The 8,295-nt window shown below is 33.0% G+C and overlaps 1 pseudogene; it reads right to left on the bottom strand.

The window, feature by feature from the left end:
- Positions 1-6,218: 6,218 nt before the first annotated feature.
- On the bottom strand, positions 6,219-7,379 carry LOC143390269 (mitochondrial protein C2orf69 pseudogene; annotated as a pseudogene).
- Positions 7,380-8,295: the final 916 nt, after the last annotated feature.

The following is an 8,295-nucleotide window of genomic DNA, read 5'->3' on the forward strand; positions in this document are numbered from 1 at the left end:
CACTTTTGTGTATATGTAAAAACATACAGTGTTTTGTTTGATTTTACACAAATGTTGTAATACTTAAGAAGTATTCAAAAATTTTTTTATGTAATAATACATTTGACACTCTTTTCTGTTAGTTTATCCTTAGTTCTTTCAATTGTCACCTAATATCTCATAGTTGGAATGCTCTACATTTTATTGACATGTGCCCATTAGCCCATTAATTAATGTGCCCAATATATTAATTGTTGTTAAATTTTTCTCTTGTAAGCAATGATATGGTGAACATTATTTATTCCAGATACCTTTCTAAATATGATTGTTAATAGGTCGAGAAGAAAATCAGAAAAGGAGTGATAATATGAAAGGGCAGGGCTTCTCAAGACACACATAGTTGCTGCTAAATTTCCTTCCATAATGTCTGTTATATCCTTTTTATGAGTTTTGAAGAATACCACTGTCACTTGGCACTTGGACCAGCATTTAACATTATCATCATTGAACTTTTGTCCCAACTAGGAAAGATGTGTTCAGTGGTATATTGTATGTGTGTGTGTGTGTGTGTGTGTGTGTGTGTGTGTGTGAGAGAGAGAGAGAGAGAGAGAGAGAGAGAGAGAGAGAGAGAGAGAGAGATTCGTTTATTATCCATTCATTTTCCTTTTGGGTTAATTATTTTCTGCATATTTTTAAGAATGCTTGGATTTTCTGACTATTAGTTCTTTCTTTTCTCAATCTGCTTTGCATTTAAATTTTATGGATTTTCTGACTATTAGTTCTTTCTTTTCTCAATCTGCTTTGCATTTAAATTTTATGTTTGGGTTTTTAATGCTCTATACATTTAAATATTTATAAGTTAAGTTTTTGATTTTTTTAAATGTATTTTAGATCTTAGGTAAAGTGTTTAACAATTTTCCACTACAAACTTATCAAAGAATCCTGAATTATATCTTCTTACATGTTTATAAATTAGTTAATTTTTAGAAATTTCATTATAATTTTCAAATATTGGAGGCTATTTTTAGTGTATAGTGATAGGTCAAAAGTCTGAAGCTTTAGCTTACTTAAATGGCTACAGTAAGACTTTTTGGAATGCTTTATTCTTTTTCCATTAATTTTCAGTACCAACTGTTGAGCTTTGTATACACACACACACACACACACACACACACACACACACACTTTCCTTTACAACCACCACATGCCCAAGTCTGTCAGAAACTTTATTTTATTTTTAAAAATTTAAAAATATTTTATTGATTGATTTTACTGACAAATTAAGTTGTATTTACCATGTGTAGAATGATGTTTTAAAGTATATATACAAGATGTAATGACCAAATATAGCTAATTGACACATGTATTCTTTCATGTAACTATCATTTTGTATTTAGAATATGTTAGAACGCTTTAAATCCATTCTATTAGCATTTCTCAAGAATACAATATACTAGTTACTCTCACCATGTTGTGAGTAGAACTCTGACCTTCTTATACCTATGAAATTACAATTTTTTTTTGTTTTGGAGCAACATTACATCTGCACCCCAACCAGCACAGCCCTAGTAACCATCATTTTACTCTGTTCATCTCGAAGTTCACCTTCTTCAGATTCTTCATGTGAGTAAGACGTAGCAGTCAATGATTCATTGTGTCTGCCTTAGAGCACTTAACATAAACTCCTGCATGTTCATCCATGTGGTTTGAAAGACAAGCTTTTCTATTTTCTTTAAATCAACAAGAATTTATTTGGAGAGTATGTGAGGTGAAACAGAAGAGTGTGTATTCATTTCATGATTACTTAAATGGGTACATTTTCATTAAACACAGAGAAAAGGCATATGCAAAAGCAAGCCTTTCTGTGTCCCATTCTTCAGTTTCTAAAGTTGGATTTTTTAAAGAATTTATTTAAGATATAGATTAACACAATACCTTCATTCCATTCATTTATTTATTTATCTGCATAATGCTGAGGATCAAACCCAGTTCCTCACACATACTAGGTTAGTGCTCTACCACTGAGTCACAACCCCAGCCCTTGGATCTTAATATACTAATTGCTGATTGCTTTTTTTGGTGCATATTGATTGTACACAACAGTAGATTTCACTCTGGTATATTATACTTGAATACATCATAATTTGATCAATTTCACTCCCCATTACCACTCTTTCCTTTCCCTACCCTGGTCCTCTTCCTCTTCCCTAATGATCTCAATTCTACATTCATTCTGTCCTTCCCACAGTCCCCACAGCTTCCACATATAAACAGGATACTTGTCATTCTGAGTCTGGCTTATTTAACTTAATGTGATTATCTATAGTTCCATCCATTTTCCTGCAAATTACATAATTTTGTTTATATTCATGACTGAATATTGCTCCTTGTTTCAAATATAGTACATTTTCTTTATTCATCTGTGACAACTAGGATGATTACATAACTTGGATGTTGTGAATTGTGCCATGTTGTACATGAATATGCTAGTATCTTTATAGTATGCTAACTTTAATTCTTGCCACTAAAATACTGACAAGTGATTTAGCAGAATCATATAGTAGTTTAATTTTTAGTTTTTTGAGGAACCTCTGTACTCATTTCCATAGTGACTGTACTAATATATATTCCCAGCAGAAGTGTGTAAGAGTTCCTTTTACCCTGTATCCTCTCCAGCAGTAATTATTTGTTTTCTTGATGATTGGCATTCCGACTGGGGTGAAATGGAAATTCAATGTAGTTTTGATTTGCATTTCCCTAATGATTAAAGATTATTAATACTTTTTGTAATTAATGGACATTTGTACTTTTTTTATTTTTTAAAAATGGTTGTATTAGTGCATTGTAGTTATACATGATATTGGGGTTCATTTTGACATACTATATATATGTATGTATTATTTGCTCCATTTCAAGTCCCTAGTAATTCTCTTTCCTTCCTACTCCCCCTGTTCTTCCTCCTCTACTCTATTGGAATATTTATTGATTTTATAAAAATAGGTATACTTTATAAATATTCAACTTAATAAAGGTGAAATTCACTGTGGTATATTCATATATGTACATGACATGATTTGGTCAGTTTAATTCTGCAGTTCCTTCTTTTTCCTGTTCCTCCCCTCCCCCAATTAAAGCAATTAGTTGGATGACTACATTCTCTTTGTATACTAAGCACATCTGGTAAGGAAATATTTTTCTTATTGACATTGCTAATCTAACATTCTTGGTGGTAATTTGACATTTTCTTTGCTTTGAAACAATTTGGTATTGAAATTATCCATTTCTTAAGGCTACGTGAAATTTCTTTGTAAATTAAACTGTTTGGACTGTGTCACTTTTGGGGGAAGTATTTCTTTGACGATTTTATCTGTATTTCTTCTATGGTAATTGGTGTCTTTGAATTTTCTGCTTTCTGGAGTGGATGTGTATAAATTATATTGTCCTGGAGATATCCATTTCATCAGGTTTTATTTGCATAAAGTTGGGGGTAGTAGTTTCTTATGATTCTTTTAGCTTCTTTTCTCTGGTTATTTCTTGTTTTGCATATTGGCATTTCTTCCCTTTTTAGGCCTCAAATTTGTTGCAGTATTTTCCTGTTTTATTCTTTTACCCAAAAAAGAAATGAGACTTACTTATTAGTTTTATTATTTTGCTTTTCCCCCCTAAGTCTTAATTTCTGTTTCTACCCACATCAATATTTTTTGTTTTCTTCAAGTTTAATTTAGTAAAATTCTCTTAATTTTGGATGTTAATGGATTTATTTTCCTTGTTGTTTAATAGGTATGTATTTAAGGTTGTGAATTGTATTCTTAGAACATTTTTAGCCATATAAAATATGATACATAGTGTATGCATTATACTTATTATTGCATAGATATTTTAGAATATCTGGTTTCCTGACAGTTATTTGGGTCTTAACATTTTCAGATGCTAGGAGCTTCTTAACTACAGATTTTCTTAGTGACTTTTCTTTAATTGCATTGTGTTTAGAAACTGTAGGAGCCTATAATCCTAGAATTTACTGGGATTTTATCATTCACTTCAAATGAGACCACATTTTTCCCTTCCTTAAGGTTGATTTCTTTTTTTTTTTGTAGATTATTAATTTTAATACAATTATACATTCATGCTGTGGTGGTAACAACTTTCACATTATTTGTAGGACTACTTTTCTCAATTAACTCTTTCATCACAAAGGCACAATCCAAGAGGATATACTAACATTTACAATAACAGTTTTAAATGTGGAGAAAGGACCAATCTAAAGTGTCAAACAAAATGTTTGTATATGGATAAACTAGAATATATTTCACTTCTAAAAATATTTTTACTTTTCAATATTGTCTCACTTTGATGTGATAGCAGTTTTAGGTACCCAGTGGGTCATTCTTAATATCTTCTCCATTTGTTATATAACAATTTAATTAAGCATCCATGTGACTGGATAGCTGAATTCAGATTCAAATAATATTTCATATTTTTAAAATGAATTTGTCTATTAAAAGTCCTATTTTTCCAGTTTAGTTAAGCCTGTGAAAAGAAAAGCCTTTTCTTTGTCGCTTCTTAGCTTATTTCAGTAACTCAGCTATTTTATTATTAGATACAAGTGAATTTAACAAAAGAATTATTAAATTGAAAAAAGTCACCCAATCATGGTGCTTTAAGGCAGGTAATACATAAAATATTAGAATCTGTTCAACTTGTTTCTGTGATGGAAATTTTTGGTCTGGAAAGAAGGTATTTTAAAAATTTAGATACTACTCTTGTACAGTTAATAGAATTATGTTTTTTTAAAAGTATCTGGTTAAGAATCCTTTCTCATGAGTCTCTATTTGTAATGTATTTACAGAGTCATTAAGATGTAATTCTGGGAAGAAATCAATAAATAAACATTTTTGCCTTATATTGTTTAATAAATTTAGGTCCTCTAGGTCATTAAGATAGTCATCTTTAGCATTTTACTTTTCTCAGTGCTAAAACAGCATGTTACTTCCCTGCTTAGTTATTTCATGACCTGCAAAATCATTATTAATAAACTATAAAAAAGTGACTAGTCACCTTTTGTAATCACTCAGCCATATTCTAATGTTGGTTGAAATTCATTAGATCTTGGTTTCTTAAAATGTATTTATCTAGGTCAAAAAAAATGGGCAGAAGGAAACTTCACCCAAATTATGTAGTAGTGTTAAGCAAATTCAGTTTTTTAGCCAAAATTAAATCATTTGTGTCTTCAATCTTTCCCTTGTAACTTTTCTTATATCAATGTAATTTTGCATTTTGGCCAAAGAGAGCTGTTTTCTTTTGGCAGACAAAATCATGTTTCTGGAGAAACACTGTTTTAGATCTATGGAATCTGTTTCCTTTTCAATAGAACAGCTGATAGAGTATTATATATTTATTTTACCTAAGTTGATCTCTTTCAAAATACTAATATAATGAAAATTTGAAATCTACTCTGTAGTATATTTTTATTATATATATATATATATATATATATATATATATATATATATATATATATATTCAATTTAAACCAATTTTCAAAAACAACTGTATTTTGGCCAATATTTAAGAAACCCCAAAACAGTCAATTAAAAACTGTCAATTAAAAATTAAGCCACAGTGTATAAGTGTAAAGCTTAAAAAATCAGCTTTATGCTATTGCACATTCTTGGAGAACTGGAAATATATTTGACTCTCAAGAAAAAACAAACACTTGTGGCACATTAAGAATGAATCCATAAGTTTATAAAACGTAAGAGGCAGGATTGTTACTCCAAAATGATGGAAAACATCAGGGTGCTTTTGCTTTGTCTGAAGAGAAATGAAGTGCTTCCACTCAAGTTTTCAGTGCCAAAATAGCTAACTGCTGTTATAATGTCACCAAATTTGGTTTGAAACATTACTCAAAGAATCAACTATTTCCAACAACAGCAATTTTAGTTGTCATTAACTTTCATTTTTAAGGGTGCTATATTTTCTCATAGGATTATCACAAACCACCTTTTTAGATTTCAAATTAACTAATTCTAACCCAATCCAAATTAAAAACTGTTCACAATCACAAGCAAGGAATACTATTGCATATTATACCCATATTTTAGGAATGTGTGCTTCTCCCTAACCCCCAGACTGACAATGCATTTATGAATTGCATCATACATGTCATTATCTGAATTTACAGCACTCAAAGTGCATATGCTTTTCCTCTAAACAAGTACATTAATATTCCTGTAGTCTCAAAATACCTCATGAACCCTGAAGTGATTCTCTATAGAAGGAGCTTCCTTTGCAAAATGAATTTGACTAGTCACCTGCATACCAAAATCCTCAAGTATCTGAACAAATTTCTTGTGTTCCTTTCCAATCCAAGATCTCATTGGATCACGTACTTGGTAAGGTGTTACGTGGGTATGAACAATAATCCCTGTTTGTGCAAATTCTTTCAAGACTTCTGGATATGTAACCCATGTATTGCTTCCTCCAGAATGACCACCATCCAGCCAATACATCGTTCTGATGCTTTTGATGAAACCATCTATGTTCTTGTCTTTCTTGGCTTCTTTCAATTCAAAAAGCAACTGATTCAAAACAACACAACCTTTACTGAATCCAATCAAAGTAAAAGATGCACCATTTAGTGATGGTGGATTAAATCTCAGGGCAGACTCATCAGATTTTTCACAGGTCCTCTCTTTTTCTCCCTGGCAACCATTACTAGTAGTAGGAGAAGAATTAGATCTACAGTTAGATGTTTTGGAATCCTTATTCCAAACATTGCCATTCTTCGATAGCAAACCATTCTGACTTAAGTTAAAAGCATTAACCAATAACATATAAAGGTGCTTAAAAGCTCCAAAGTCAGTACTGTGTTCTGGGGCACCAAACATGTTGCTTTTCACAAAATTGTCATAGCAGCTGAATTTGTGCAAATGCATTCGGGAACACTTTATCACCCAAATATAACTATTGGGGAACCGGTGGGCTAAAATGGTGGCAACGTTTTCTAGACTCCAGTTTTCCCACTGGTAATTCTCAGGATGACGAGTCATAATTTCATGGTAATTCTGTACATCCCCGGGAAAATAGAGGACGTGATGCTGGGGCGGCGGTTGCGGTTCCTCCTTTTCCGGGTCCCTAAGGAGGTCCTGCCTTTCTGATCCCTCTCTCACTGCCGCCAGCAGTAGCACCTCGTTAGTGCGCTGCGGGTCGGCTCCTGGCACAGTGGACAACTGCAGGCACTGCTGGCGGCGTCCCTCGACCATGGAGGAGCATCGTGCACCACTGCTGCCGCCCTGGTTCATGGTTCTGGCCTGCAGGCAGGACAAGGCGTCTCCGATTCCGAGCTGCGGCAGCAGGAGGAGCAGCGGCGGGGACCTCAGGAACCTGAACCCCCACATGGGTCGCCGCCACTAGAGCGGTTCCGAGGTGGGGGTGATTTGGGGCCGGGACTTCAGCAAGCAGCCCAACGGCCAGCAGGAGTGGCCGAGGAGGCAGCCAGCTCTGGACGACAATGACGTCAAGGGCTGATCAAGGTTGATTTCTTAAAGAGAAGGTTTAGTTTATGATTTTACCTTACAGTTAAATATATATCAATTAAATTTATTTTATTATGTCAACCTATGTATGTTTTTAGTATTTTTTATCTACTTTTAAAAATCCCTTTGTGATTCATGCTTTGAGAGGGTTGAATAATAATCTATGAATAATGTATTACCATTTGAAACTCTTTATACCTGCTACAGAGTTTGTGTTACAAATATTTATCATATAATACCTAGATATTAATATCATTATTTGATATGAATATCTGATATGATATGAATATAAGTGAATCACACTCAGCATTGTAGTGCTTTCTTCTTTGCTTGTATGGTTCTTTTTATCCCAAGTTCAATATTGCCTGATGTAGGACCTGCAAGCCTCCCTCATTTCCTCCCTTCCTCTTTTCTTTCTTTATTTTTCTCCTTCTTTCTTCTTCTCTTCTTTATCCCATGTCTTTCTTTGTCTATCCTTTTGTTCTCAAGCTTCAACAGTTAGGTGATTGTAGAATGGAGTGGAATCTGCCTGTGATGCAACTGAAAGTGTGTTTCCTTTCAGTGGGTGAGTTTGATTCTAACAGTCTGAACAACATAAATTTGGTGTTAGTACTTTATTTTATATCACGGTCTCCAATTTATAGATTTTTTTCAACAACATTTCATAAAGTGTTCTGTTTTCTTAGTTCTGTGTTTGCTTTCTTTTTATTAGAATAGTCTCTATTTCCATTTTAAATGTAGTAATTGTTGTAACTGTAGAAAAACCTTTAAGGTCCTT

This window comes from Callospermophilus lateralis, unplaced genomic scaffold (assembly GCF_048772815.1).
Source record: "Callospermophilus lateralis isolate mCalLat2 unplaced genomic scaffold, mCalLat2.hap1 Scaffold_52, whole genome shotgun sequence".
Taxonomy (NCBI): domain Eukaryota; kingdom Metazoa; phylum Chordata; class Mammalia; order Rodentia; family Sciuridae; genus Callospermophilus; species Callospermophilus lateralis.